Here is a 15,565-nt window from a genome sequence, read left to right as displayed (position 1 = left end):
ACGTCATTAAAAATATATTTATTTTAATTTTTATTTGTGTACAGACAAGGTATTCTCTATATGCTGTTAAATTTAGAAATATTTTATAATTATATTCTCTACCATTTTGCTCAAAAAATACGAAATATATTTAAATATTTTTATTTTTAAAAATATCAACTTGAATATCGTAGCAATTCTATAAAATAAATAATTCAAAATTTTTGTCATTATATTTAATGAAAAATGGACTGAAACATACCTTGTATTTTTTTTTTCTATTAAACTTTACAATTATATTTTTTCAATTGTAACATTTTTTATATTGAAAAAAAAAACAGACGCAAGAAATTGTGCGTGGAAACGTTGCGCTATAAATTATATTGAAATAGAATATTAGTAAAAAAATTAAATAATATCGAAGATTTTATATAAAAATGTAAACATTATACATATTTGTAAGCGTATTGCACATATATATTTGAACTTTCTTGGGTTATAAAACGTTCCAGACAACGCTGTGATAACTGATAACCGATGGCACGTGGTCGCAATGGAGAAATTATTGCGACAGATAAGAACGTCGGTTATTCGGGTATTGTGCTCATGGCGTGAGAGAGTGAGGCAGGTCAAGCATTTCTATATTTCGCGTACACTTTTCTCGCTTTCAGGATAGCATTGTCGAATATGCGCGCGATATCACTGTGAGAAAATTGAGGTTATCAAAAAAAATTCACGTTGCGCGGCATTTTTTAGTAACATGAATTATAGGATTTCTTGAATAATAAAATACATCCTCTCGATGTATTTTTGATCGTAAAGATTTGATTATTGAACGCACTGAAAAATATCACGAAACATTTTACTGCGCTGCATAAGTAAAAAAGTCAAAAAAAACTATTTTTTTTAGTCTGTATATAAAGGTCAATCAATTAGTCTAATTTTCCCTCACTCAACAGTGTTAAAATGTTAATAGTAGCTTTCTAGTTATAGATATAATGAGATTATATCGAGAAAGTAAAAGATTGTGGTGCTTTTAAAATATCATTAAATAAATGCCATTATTTTTACTTAAATTCAAATATACTTTACATATACTTCTTTGAAGTTTAAATGCATTAAATAAACTATTTGCAATTGCAAAGATATTTAATGCATTCAAGATTAGAAAATTACATCATGTGAATGATAATGTCCCTTAAAATTTCTTTCTAAGAAAATCTGCTGTTAATTGTTGTCAACTATTAAAATTATCGTATTAGTATTTTCATATACCTTGTATAACGCACTTTCTTAATTGTTGATAAGGTGAGAAATGTCCGTATAATCAATTTCGTTACACTGATAGAGCGATATATCTCGTAATTGTTGCGAAAGAGATTAAATAACGGAGTTTATGCGTTTCCGCATCGAACGGCTCGGAACTTCAATGTCAATGTCAGTCGCCCTTTCACCTTATATAACGAATGAGCGCGTCGGCTCGCTGCCTCGTTGCTCGGGCATATTATCCGCTTAATGCGATTTGTATTTGAATGCACGTGTAGAAAACGGCGAAATAATTCTGTCGTCTGTTTTGTCGCTCGCTGAAGAATCAGGAAATGCGAATATTACATGCTCTTGCGCGTCTAGTTCTTCCTAATCCTGAAATCTTCCCGTGTCTCTGTCTCTCTTGCTTTCTTTTTCTTTTTCTATTTCTCTTCTGCTCTCTGCTGCATCGTGTTTCAGTTGGCAGCTCTGGCTAATTGTCTAGCAGTGCAACATTATACGACAGTTAACCGAAGCAATCTACAATTATCTCCAGTTTTTACCTCAGAAGCTTGAGAGAACTTTTTTTAACCTCTTCCATTTTAACAATTTCGTCGAATCTTTATTATAAATCTGAAAATTGTACTCTTGAGTAAAAAAATATATTTTTTAATTTTTTTAAAATAAATATTTCTTTTCTTAGAATTTTCATACTACAAAATATTTTATTTATTGGAATTAAGAAACTACTTAATATCATAAATAACGATTCTCGAAATAAATCTTCGATAATTGAAAGTGTGTATCAATTAGGATTGTAGATATAGTCCAGATTGAATATTTGAATATTCGCTTGATCAATCTTTTCAATTATTAAATTTCTTACATTTGAATATTCAATTTATCTAAATACTCTAGATTTAAATTTAAAAAATTTCGGATAATATTTGGATATTAAATTATCCAAATATTGACAGCTTTAATATCGATTAAGATTTCTTTAAAGAATTTTTTTTCTTAAAGAATCTTTAAGAATCTTTCAATCTTACTGAAAAATTCAGATAAAGCTGACTATTGAGATGGCGTTGCCTTATTCGTTTGTGAAATTAAAAAAGAATATTCTTTGAAATTGTTTCCCGCGATTAATCTGAGCTTTTTTGAATTGCTAATCGATCAAGATTCACTTCTTTCGTCCACCCGCTTATATTCCATCAGCAACATTTATTGGTACTTGAGAAAATGGAAATTCTAAGAGATATCTTTCTAGGTAAGTGTACCTCTTTCGGTGCATCGTGGCGATAGTAAAATGCGTTTATGGCCGTGGTAATAGTAAAGGATACGTTTGCGGTGCGAGCTACGTATTGAGTGACAAGGTAAATTTAACGCTGCTTGAAAGATGGATGATTAATTTTTCAACATTGACATTGTGAAAAAGTCAGCAGCCAAACGAGAAAAGTAGGTAAATTTGTGCCGCGAAAAATTCTCTTCTTATTTGGCACGAATTCTCACGGATCATTTCTCGCGACATATTTTGCACTAAACGCGTCATCATCTGTCTTGTTTATTCAATTCTCTAATCATATTCATCAGGTATGTCATTATAAACAGAGAAACGAGTTTTTAGCGAATCCGCGACTTGTTCTTGTTCTCGCTCGAGCGTCGTTTGTGTACCTTCTTACAGAATCACTTCCTGCTTCACTGTCTTCTGGTTTTGTGTATCTCTGCCGGTTGTGCAGCGGAATCATGCAGGTATTTCATCTGCTTTATTGCGAGCGTACGTCGACTTTAATTATCGTTGCATTTTAGCGCAGAATTTTCTCTCGCGAAAAGGACGAAATAGTTTTGGAATTACACGTTAGTAAAGTTTGGAAAATTAACTTGTCCCCGTGAAATAAATCGTCCATAATACTTTGGCAAGACGTATGACGAAATTCGTTTTATTTTCGTGTTGACGTATAATGAATAATAGCATTATCACTAAAAACGCGAATAAAACGAATATATATACTATGTTGAATAGCGATCGAAAAAGTATTTTTCTTTCGTTCGGCTTAGGATATAAAGGAATAGGAAGAATGATTATAATGGAAGAATGATTATACAATCCAAAATTTCATAAGAAAAGCACGCGCGCGCGTCTTTTCACCAGTAATTCATTGTTAAATCAAAACGCAATGAATTCTTGTGGCTTTCGCATTACTGAATTTCTCATCCCACGGTAAAGTTGCTAGTAACAATCTATAGTCGTCTCTCATTGTCGCATGCGCTCGTGCACGACCTTGATACATCGATAATGCCAATTTAATTGTGCTCGCGGAATATAGGATATACTTTGAACTTATACTAATTGAAATCTTGACATGTACAAGATTTCGAGCTATCTCTGAAAAATAATCACCGAATAAGATTCTATACACTGAAGTAATAGCATTATACATAATGTTGCAGATGAGAAAGTTCATATATTAAATATTTTTTTCATAATTTTATTTCACGTTCTCTTAAGATGTTCCTTTTTTTCGATTAATCCCGTTGAATTTTCGTCAGATTTATTTCTATAATTTCGTGACTATATTTTACATATCGTGAAAATTTATTTATTAAATTTTTGCGCAGAATTTTTTTTTTATTAAAGCAGACTCGTGCGCGGTTCGTCGCCGCCACTAGGCCAGCTAGCAAGGCTAAAGCGAAGCGAAGTGAAGCGAAGGGAGGGAATCTCACGGCTGACGGCTGGCCGTGACTTTACTCAACTCAGCCGGCGCTCGGGCCGGCGCAACGCGTCAATGTAGAACGGTCATTGACTCCTCGCTTCGCGAGCCTCCTGTATATACGTGAGCGTCCGAACTTTCCTTCCCATTCGCGGACGTTATCCTCTCGTCAAGGAACACCCGGTATATAAATACATGCCGCGCGTCTCGTGATACTTCGATGCTTGATACACGTTTTCATATTCGCAATTCCATTTTCTGTTCATTTGCACATTATTTTTTATCTAATTTGCCCCAAATCCAATACACCAAATAGTTTAGAGTCTCTCCCTTTTTTTTATTTTCATTATCTTTCATAAGGGTTTCATAACATTTCTTTGAAGTAAAATAAAATACATTAAATTGTAATCTTTTTTGAATACTTTGAGATTTCTAAATTTTGTCTACTGAAAATTTTCTGACTTAAATTTTGTTAAATTATATCTTTTTTTGTCATGTGAACGTGATTCTTGTATATTATGGAGTTTTTCAGAATCAATACATTGGTAATTGTTATTATTTATAATTAATATACACATCACAGACGGAAATTTATTATCAAGCGCAAGTGCATCTGCGAAATATACAGTGTTATTTAAATATATTGCTCGCAACAATCTCCGCCCCTTGAGAAACGAAACTATAGTTTTGACCCTTAGAGGCTCTCTCTTTAACCAAAAGTTGACCACTAAGTGCGACCACAAAGCTAATCAATTCCGTTATATACTGAAGGCGAGAAAACTATTACGAGGAATATATTTCAAATGAAATATATATCGTATGGATACATTTGTGCTTACCGGCTCGTATATCCTCGTGAACAAATGTTGATGTTTCAACAAAATTATTTCTTCCGTTGTTCGTCAAATATTTATTTGCTTTACAACTCTGTTATTAAATTGACGTTGTGTGCGGCGAAGCTAATGTAATAAGCTTAAAAAGACTGTCCATAAACAAGCGAGAATTTAATGATACCTTCCCTAACGATAAACACGCGTATAAGTCAGTTCGCTGGCGATCTAAAGTGCGATGCTTCGCACGGACCGCGATGGGAACTTCATCGTTGATGAATTCCGCGAGTCGCGGGATAAGTGAGAGAATGAGAAAACGACGCGCATACAATGACTGCACACGATCACGTTGCAACAACACCCGGATCATTATAATCAAATCAATCGACGCGTGCTTTTATTTATGGAAATGGACTTTCAGAATTCTAATAAAAATTTTCGCTGCGTCACCCTATAAATATTACTATTAATTAATTGAGAAAGCTATTATTAATTAATTAAGCTTTTTATCTTTACTTTGTAATTGTCGCAGCATTTTCGACGCACTCATCAAATTTTTATCTTATGAAAAAAGAAAACAGTTTTAAAATCTTCAAGAATGAAAATAATGAAGTGAAATAAAATATTTAATTTAACATACACATTCGTCAAAGATGTCTGTGCATTTCAAGATTAATTTGCATTGAGGATAAAGATGATAACAGAAAAATCTCAATTATTTTTTGGAAAATAATGCCAGTGGTAATTTTTTTCCTTTATTTGATGAACGATAATTTTTCTCGGATGTACTACATAATTATCGACATAGGACATCGCACTGTCTCGTTTTATTTATTACGAGTTATGTCACATTACATTAGTACGACACAGCTGACACAAATTCAACTTAATTTCCATTGTTCCTTAATTTATCTCGACACATTGATCGTGTGCATTAGGGCCGCGCGGGTTCACCAGTAATCTAGCGGTACCCGGACACAAATGTAACACTTCCGAGTTCAGTGCATAGAGAAACATAGAGAAAGAGGGGAAGAGAAAGGGGGGAAGAGGGAGTGGGTGGCGGGGAGAGAAAGATTGATTGTGAATATTTTTTCATACATTTTATTTTACCGTAATTTCGTAGATTAAAACTTACGACATTTCATAGTCATCCTATAGATAGTATAATCGGGGTTATGGTACCGCGTAATACTTCGGAGAGTCTAGTCTGCACGCTGCAGAAAATGCAGGCCGAGTTTATTGCACTCTGGTCGTCGGGAGAAAATTTGCACTAATTCGGCGTGTCTGTCCGTTAGATCTTATGTTGCAAAAGAGAAAACCTTCTTTCGCGCGAAATAAATATTTCTTTTCTAATATAATAATAATAACAAATATGCAGGATACCTACACTTTTCTCAATTTGCCATTTAATATTATTTTCGCGAATAGAACACGAAAATAATAAAGTTTAAATAAACGTTTGTATAGATCCTTTGTGTGTGCAATATTATGAACAATTAAAATTAAATATAATTTTAATATGACACATGGACATTCTATCTAGCTACACTATCTATTAGCTATTATTCTGAAATATCACTCAGTAATATAATTTAATAAATCTTAAAATACAATTTAAAAACTCTCATAGCGAAGTAAATGTGTGTCTCATCAAAATGCAATAATAGTGTTAAATTAATTATATTTCAGGAATTTAATTTATTTTGTCATCGAGATACGATATAGTACGACAATTATGAGAATTGTATTACGAGAGGTGTATTGTTAAATAATAACGACACACACACACACGATAATATCGCGCCGAACGGGACACCTTGTATATAACGCGGCTGACGGTCATCGTTACGGTAGCGCGTAATACTTTACGGTTCGGCGTGTGTATTATCGCGGAATCGCGCAGGACAAGCGCAATTTTTGCATGGAAAATGGCACTACGGTACTTTCAGCCTCGCTGCTCGTCCGCGGCGGACGACGAATCTAGGCTAGGCCTAAGAACGACACGGTCATCGACCACCCTTGATTTTTTTTTCTAAAGATGGAGAAAGCCGCGCGCTGTGCAGTCCGATTTCCCGTTGATTAGATTATGGCACCGTTGCGAAACGTGGCGCCGGAAGAAAGGTATTCATTATTAAAACTCGCATGAATTAACTGTCCAAAAATAATCGTGAACAGTTGCGAAACACATTTTCTGTGTATACCTAACTGAATCTCGTTTGTGTGATAATCAGGTGCCGCAAAACATTAAATAATATAAATTTATTTAAATTTATATCATGATTAAAAAGTGATAAAGATTGCGTTCTCTCTCTCTCTCTCTCTCTCTCTCTCTCTCTCTCTCTCTCTCTCTCTCTTTTTCTCGGATGTCTTTTTTCATTTCTATTTTTGACGATAAAATAATGTGTGATCGTAAAAGTAATATTAATTGATAATATTATTTTTATTGTTGTTTAATTGATGATCGACAATATGTATATATTAATAATTAAAACATCGGATTAGATCGAGTGACACGACATTGAAAATATTTCCTGGTCTTTGATCGCTTTGCGGACACGCAGGGAAATACGGATCTTTTCGATCAGTGCCCCCCGTACGAAAAGTGCAACGACCGTTCCAATAAATCGACCGTCCCCTTCTGTTCTTTCCTTCCTCTCTCTTTTTCTCTTTCTCTTTCTCTCTCTCTTTTACTCTCTCACTCACTCACTCACAAACCATCATCTCTCCTTCCCTCTGTCCCATCTCCCACCCCAAAATGATTACATATACGCAAGTTCGCAGTGACCGCGGCTACGAACCGCGGTCTGTGGATACCGTTATGTCACATTAGTAGGCACCTGCAAGCGCCATTATCCTCTCCCACAGCGTGCCATTCTCAAAATCGAAAAGCACTTATCCTGTAACACGCGAGGAAACGGTATCGTAACGGCATCGGCATCGGTATCTGAAAATATCCTAGCGTGACCTCAGATGTCAGACGGATCTTGGACAGCGTTACTTTACACATTACGACTTACTTAGTAAAGTACATTGAATCTATAAAAAATATTAAAATCGATACAATTTTGGCGAACTTCAATCTTTGATGCTGAAAATAAATATGCGAAAAAGCTCTTAATTATGTGAATTTTCGTGTTTACATAACCGGTAAATATAGGAATTATTTTTTCTCGAAAAAAATGAATAAACAAATAAATTTATATATAAGAGAAATTGCAAAAATAGATGCAATAACGTAGCAATTTCTTATACGTGTTTAAATCATATACGTATATTTCATATAACGTTTAAATCATATAAGTTTTTTTTAAATATGAAATATTTTATTCTCTTAAATCTTAATATCTTAATTCCAATGGTAAGAAAATGTATTATATTTAATAGTAAAAATTTTGATAAGCGCTCATAACAAGAAATTTGCTTGGCATTTTCAATATATTCAATGTATATTCAATGTGCTAAGTAACGCTTAGTAAGACACGTAAACCGTAAATGTAAAGTACAAAGGACTTATTTTTTTCTCTCAATTTTTTTTTTAATTGTTTGATTTCTTTAAACATTTACGCTTTTTCTTTCTTTATTATAATTTCGCTTCTCTGATTTGTCGTATGATAGGCTTCATTCTATGTAAACGTATTTCAAGGCCAGACTGTTTTTATAAAAATTTATAAAAAAAAGCAAAAGATCGTCATCAACAAGGCCATCAACCGTTATGTCATATTAGGAAATATGTACAACGGTATATTCCGTTGGACCTCTCTTGTTTTTATAAGTCTTGATCTCTAGCTTATACGATTGCGAGTCGGTATATATTAAGTTTAAGTATTGAGCAAATGAAAACAAACATAAATGTTCGAATATTCATATTTATATTCGTTGTTTTTTGTTGTGCATTCGCACCGAATATTCGCATTTGATTTTCTCTGTATACGGTGAATATAAAAATATGACTTATCTTCTTTATAGCTACACTGTTATAATGGTACACTGTTTAAAATAGAAGAAAGATATATATAATTGAAACATTAGAAAAGAAGAAAGATGAAAAGCAGAAATATATTGTAGAATATATAGTTGGAAAGAACCGAATTAATGATTGTAATGATTTTCGCAAGTGCGAGTTTCATTAAAATTGCGAAAAAATGATATTTATAGATTTATATTAAATTACTTAAATTATTTGATGGAAAAGAAGAGGTTGATAACATTTCTAATAACACAACGATAATGTCACGTGTATTTATGCAAGTCAGGTGTCGATTCTGAGGGAACAATGATGGAAAAAAAATGCGTGATATTTACGCACGAATTTTCTTTGATATCTGTTGATTCATTTCATGAACGAATTAATCTGAATGCAAATTGAATGCGCTGTCCAACGTTTTGTTCGCATTAGTTACAGTATACTTCTTTCGAATTTTAACAGCAAAAATTCACATTCGCTTGTATATATACATACATATATATATCCAGCTGTATCCTTGCTCGGCTAATGACTGAGCAGATGTCAAGATACAATGGCGTGTCGTGAACGCCATAAAAATAAAATCATAAAAATCGGTCATTTATTCTTTTAAAAAGAAAAGGAAAACATAATCACCAAATTTTGGCATTTAGATTATATTGACGAAAGATTCCGCTCGAAATTCTGGATGCTATTTATTTTTGACACAATGGATCTTGTGAGTTTTTCAAAGAGTTTTTTAAGAATTTTTTATTTTGTCTTCGAAAAACAAACATATATTAAACGTTAATTACTGCGTAGATATATACATAATTTTAATTATTTACTTATTTTATTGTGTGTAGTAAATCTTGCAATAATCTTTCTTATATTTGTGGAAACTAATTATTGAGATATATATTTGATATAAATATAATTTCAGTGAATTGAAGTTTTGATGCTATAAATACAGAAAAATGAAGTTTATATTTTATACATAAAATAAATGTTCATTCTTTTCCATTTACGTGTTACATCGCAAATAGAACCCGTTAAATAGAATCAATTTTACATTCGATCCAAACAGATGCAATATAATATTCATATAATATAAAAAAATTGTATCGACTATATATATATATATATATATATATATATATATATATATTGCGATACATTCTGCGAGATACATCAGTTATTTTATTTTACGCACGTTATTATTTTTACTATTATTTTTTTCCCATACTTTCGATTTGGTCCTGGTACCGTTAAAGACTCTGAGCTTCTCGAGAAACGAGTGTGAAGAAACACTTTCTGTATTCGAAGAGCATCTCCTGCGTGATGTAACGCATATATCGAAGGGTTCAAAGTACTCGAGACTGCCTCGTATATATTCATTTTCGTTCCGCGCGATTATGCTCGCCGTTTTATACAACTTACTTTGTCGATGCCGTCTTGATGGACCGTTACATAAAATTGCATAATTGTTAGATGCCGTTGCATTGTTTGCTTATTTTATTCGTAATATTTTCCGCTCACTCAATATTCGCGTTATTAATTGCGCGAAATCGCACGGAGAATTAAAAAATAATTAAGCTAATATTTGTTTCATCTAATTATCTGAGCTTTGATTTAAACTTTTGATTTATTTATGACAATCTGGTTATCAAATGGTTTGTCGATAAACATTAATAACAAGCGAGAACAAATTTGCATGCTAATTTGATAATGTGTGAGAGAAATACTTTGGCTAGTTTTTTAACAATTTTAATGATATTTTCGATTGTTTTTCATTATGCCTTTTAAACTAATTTAAATCATTAAATGCATTTATATTTTATAGCTATTTTAATACGAATTTGATATTTATCAAATATTTATGAAATTATCTTAAATTACTTAAGACTGTAAAAATGCTCGAGATATCGAAGAAAGAAATTAAAATTTGATTTAAAAACATCAATTAATTTAACGAATTAAATGAACTTAATTTAATGAATTGTTATGATGTCTCGAGCTTGCTTATACGTTGTGTGATTATAATTAAATTATTTATTATAATCCATTTTAAGAGAGTAACCATTTTTTTGAGAAAATAGTCAGGAAAATTGTCAGAATAATATTGATCAAAAATAGTGGAATCATTGAATAACATATTCTACTGTCATACGTCTCAGAATCTGCCAATTTAAATTCGTCTTTGAGAAGTAAATAGCTTAATTTTGTTATATTCACAACACCCACATACATATTAAATCTACAAGTTTTTCATCATTTAATTCTAAAATCTTCGATTGTTAAGATAGATGTACATGAGCCAAACGAATGCAAATATACGCATTTGAATTCGTTATTTGTTTATTTCCTTTTGCGTTTACATTGAACATTCGCATTTGATTATATTCATTTATTCATTACATGCGATGAACATATAATAATAACTGTCAGATGAGATGTAATTATTATTACAAGTGCAAGTTTTATCATAATTGCTAATTTAACGAAAAAAAAAGAAAACAAGATAGAATACCGATAATGAATGACATTGCTGATAATGCAAAGATGTTATCGCGTGTGTGAATGAAAGAGTAAAACATGCCGATTCAGAACGAACAATGGTGAAAAACAAATGCATGGTATTCTTATCCATATCACGCACGAACTTTCTTTGGCGTACATAGTTCGATTTGCCTCGTGAGCGAATCGATCTTAACACGAATCGAACGCTGACAAATGCTACTGTTTGCATTCGTTACGCCGTACACGTCTCTCGAACTTTAACAGCGGAAAATTGATATTGTATCACTGCACAGACTCACCTTTGCGATATGTCTGCCTGGAAGCCTAGATGGATCCTCTCACGACAAACTGTCAAAGCTCACACTTTGTTAAAGTCACTGACAACGTTTATCTGATAATCCATCGTCGATATGCGCCAATCGATCGTCTTGCCGTGATCAGATCTCGCGCGAAAAATGTTTCTATAAATTCTTTTACACTAAAGTGTCAGTACACGAACTGATTAGGATGATTTCGCAGGATAGTATCACAATATCTTGCTCTCGCGTAGCACTATCCGAAAAAGAAACCCTCTCGACTCGATGTTGCGTTATTGATAAAATGAATTTGTTGCTCCGAGGATTGCTTTCGCACCCTTTCGCGCGTGCCGGCCGGTTACGAGGTGGTCGACCACGAGGTGGTCGAACTGGGAGTGCGACTCTCGTAATCGCGTCAGGACCACTTTCCTCTCTCTCTCTCTCTCTCTCTTTCTCTCTCCCTCTCTCTTGATCCGCGCCAACAGTCGACGAGGACCGTCACACGTCCTTGGCATACGATCGTGTGTACACCGTATAGAGTCGCGTGGTTTCAACTGACAAGCACGAAGCGGTTAAAGTGAGTCTAGGTGTCTCCTTGCCCGTGCTTCTTCGCTCTTACACGTGTGCGTGAACCATGTAGACGGAGCGCGAACGGACGTATACATGTGTAAGAGACCTGACAAGGGGACCGTCGAGGGGACTAAGGAAGGAAGAGGAGGCACAGGCAGAGCCACGCTGATAGCTACGCTGCCGGCTCTCTAGCAAGCTTGTTTTCTCTCTATATGACTCTTGCGCTGAACACCTTTCGTAATCCTTCATTGATTTGTTCATTCGTTGCTTATCGTTCCCTTCCCTTTTCCTCCGTATCGTGTACTTTCTTTCTCCAAGTTTTTTATTAAATTTCTCTTCTTTATGGGGCCCAGTATCGCGCTTTTTTTCGAGTTTGTTCTCCGTGGCGCTGCTGTGGCAGTTTGTTCCGTTCGTACTCGCGGGCATTCCCCATCGACAGAAGCAACGGTATTCTTCCCCACCCCCGTTTTAGCATGCTCGGCATCAAATTCTTCTCTCCCGTGTGTACGCTATCATCCACCTCCTTCATCTCTTCCTGCACCTCTTCCTCCTTCTCCTTCTCCTCGTCACCCTTTCTCCTGATGGACCCCTCTCTCATCCTCCTTATCATTGCGCTCTGTGTCTCTCCGATTGTCGATCCTTCTTCTTTTGCGTTCATCGCCGGTTCGCTCTGTTTCATTCCCCGCTCTGGCTTCTCTTCGGCCACCATGTTGTTTCCCTCTCCTGATGTAAGACCTCGCGTTCCCTTCTCTCTTTTTCCTTGTCTTTTATCTTGTCTTTCCTTTTCTCTCTCTCTTACTTCTTTCTCCCCTCTCTCATTCTATCTTTCCCCTTCTGTTTGCCTCTGTCTCCCACTCTTTCTTTATCCTATTCTCTTTTCCATACGCGTTTTACTCTGTCTCTCCTTGTCATTTTGTTTCCTTTTATCCATCTTCTACTCTGTGCATTCTCTCTTTTCTATCCTTTTCTGTTTTTTTTACTCTTTCTTTCAATGATTATTACAATAAGCAATAATAATTTAAAAACATTTAAATGCTAAGAAGCAAGATATAATCTCCAATATTGAATGAATGAATTTTGTTATAAAAATTTATAATAAAAAAATGAAAAATTACACACACACACACACAAACGTGGAATATAAAATTTTATGAATAAAAGAGAAATATAAAATAATGAAATAAATGATTGTATCCCTATTCTTTTTTACAAATAATAGTCATTTTTTATTTCTTTTTTTTTTTGCAACTTTTCTAATTTATATATTTGTGCATTGAGTGTTATATTAGGATAGGATAAAATATGTCATTTATTTCATATATCTTTTATCTTGTTCTTCTATCTATTTTTTCTATATCTCTTAATTTATTCATTAATTTTTTCTCTTTTTTCTATATCTTTTTCTCGTTTTATCCCCTCCATTCGAGCATTTTTTCTGTCTTCGTTGGAATCTTTTTTCAAGCGTATATATGTGTAGGTTTCTTTTTCCGTCTCTTTTCTTGTGAACGGTGAACGAACATGTCTTTTATGTTCTCTGGTTACTGACCTCCGAAAATACGAGCTAGCTCACGATCATCATCATTATATTCGCATTTTATTTATGAAATCCTATCTTGGCGAATTTACTTCGATGTTGCAATGTTGCTGCAACCTTGATAATCTGCAATCCGATGTCTCTATAATATTACATCGCAATTTGTAAGATTTCAAGGTTGCCGCAATGTGCCTGAAGATTCTGTATGGTCTTCATGATCACGATAGAGCAGCCTGCCATTCATTTTTTGCGACAACACAAAACCATCAACCTTACCGTGTACATACGGATATAGAGATACGGCTATGGCTTTATCGGCATCTCGCAAGCTTCGCGCTCGCGAAATCTCATATCTGGCATTGAAGTCTCCGCAGTCGACACCTACGTAATTCTTCGCGCGGCTAACAAAATCGACTCTATCCGATTTATAAATCTATACGGCTGTTTTTCGCAAGTTACGTAATACGTATGAAGCAGTGAGATCATTGTACTATAACGATACCGGTCGTTTATTTAGCAAATGGCATAAATCTAACATAATGAATTTCAATTAGTATCTGAATAATTGTGAATTGAATTTTTAATAAATAATTTATTATATTACAAAATATAGATTATGGAAGAATTTGGAATAAATTATGGCAATATCAAATTAATAATTGCAACAATATATTAGATATTTCGGATTAGTTTTTTAAAACTATAAATAAAAAGGCACACAAATTAATTGTTATTTATTTATTAGATTTATTATATAATATAAATATTTTTACAAAATAATTTTGTGTGCGTTTTATATATTTAAGAGTATAAATTTTTTTGAAATTGCCTGTATTGTTGCGCTTAAAGAGGTTTAATGTTATAATTTAAGATAATCCGCGGTCATCGAAATTTCGCATCAATCACTATCCGGCGGTACTTTGAATGGCAAGAATGAGATGGATACTTATGGAAGGAGAATGCAATCAGAACAGGAAATCGCGACGGTAACGGAATATCATTGAACGTTATACTCGTGGAAGGAATGTCGTTGCAACGAGGCGTAAGTCTTTGATATTTCTTTGTTTATTCTTCAATTATATAATTTTTTACGTTTGATGATTGAACACTAGATTATATTTTTATTAATATAAACTTGAAGTATGTGAATTTGTTTGAAAAATGAGATTATGCGCGCGATTGAAACATTTTTCTGTATAGTCATGTTGACTGAATGGGATCGAAGGGTGAATTTAATTAAAATTAAAATATTATTGGAGCCTTAGAGCCTTAAGAATGATGATGAATTTTTCTTGGAAAAAAGATTATGGTTATTAATAACTGGATTTCTATGTATAAACCTCATTTAAAACAGAAGAAGAATTGATTAGTTAACTATAACAGATAGTTGACAAGTGAGGCATTATATGTTAACATCATTTTTTAAAGGAAGGATCGATTATTTGATGATTGAAAAATATCGTTTATTTCAATTCAATTTTTTTTCTCAATACAATTTAGATCTATATTTAATCTATAGCGAAATTAAATTTATCCGTTTATAAAACATAAAACCGCGCTTTTCGTTTTTCTGGCGGGGGAGACTTCCTCGCGGAAGAACTACATAAATGGGAACTCAGATACTTATCGTATCCGAATAACGGTGCCGTAAGAAAACTCTCTAACGTCATTATACGGCGTAAGGCGAACTTCTATAACGCAAAAAGAATTAGACGGAATGGGATCCTCGTTTGCCTCGAATGCGAAAACGCTAATAAGTAAGTTCTAAGCAGAAGGTGGAAGCGAGCGATCGCCCGTGTAGTGCCGGGGAGCGGGTAACCGGAACGGAACGGAACGATCGCAAGTGGTTACTGACCTCTAGAGCCGAGCACTCTCTTACGCTTGCACTACTTAGCTAACTTGTCGTTACCGCGTGTGTTGCGTATGGCGCGACGGCCTAT

At 33.9% G+C, this 15,565-nt stretch overlaps 2 protein-coding genes across 2 annotated transcripts in view; one reads left to right on the top strand and one right to left on the bottom strand.

Annotated features, from left to right (window-relative positions):
* Blimp-1 (PR domain zinc finger protein 1) overlaps positions 1 to 12,637 on the bottom strand; it is a 35,893-nt gene extending 23,256 nt beyond the window's left edge. The window contains exon 1 of the mRNA XM_083051512.1: positions 11,525 to 12,637. The gene's annotated coding sequence lies outside the window, so the exon portion shown is untranslated. The remainder of the gene's footprint in view (positions 1 to 11,524) is intronic.
* Positions 1 to 14,609, top strand: part of LOC145943628 (protein FAM76A) — a 47,921-nt gene extending 33,312 nt beyond the window's left edge. Inside the window, exon 7 of the mRNA XM_083051289.1 lies at positions 14,497 to 14,609. The gene's annotated coding sequence lies outside the window, so the exon portion shown is untranslated. The remainder of the gene's footprint in view (positions 1 to 14,496) is intronic.
* Positions 14,610 to 15,565: the final 956 nt, after the last annotated feature.

Source organism: Prenolepis imparis, unplaced genomic scaffold (assembly GCF_030444845.1).
Source record: "Prenolepis imparis isolate NDT839.2.m4 unplaced genomic scaffold, iyPreImpa1.0 SCAF_12, whole genome shotgun sequence".
In the NCBI taxonomy this organism is placed as follows: domain Eukaryota; kingdom Metazoa; phylum Arthropoda; class Insecta; order Hymenoptera; family Formicidae; genus Prenolepis; species Prenolepis imparis.
This window is presented reverse-complemented; position numbering and strand designations above follow the sequence as displayed.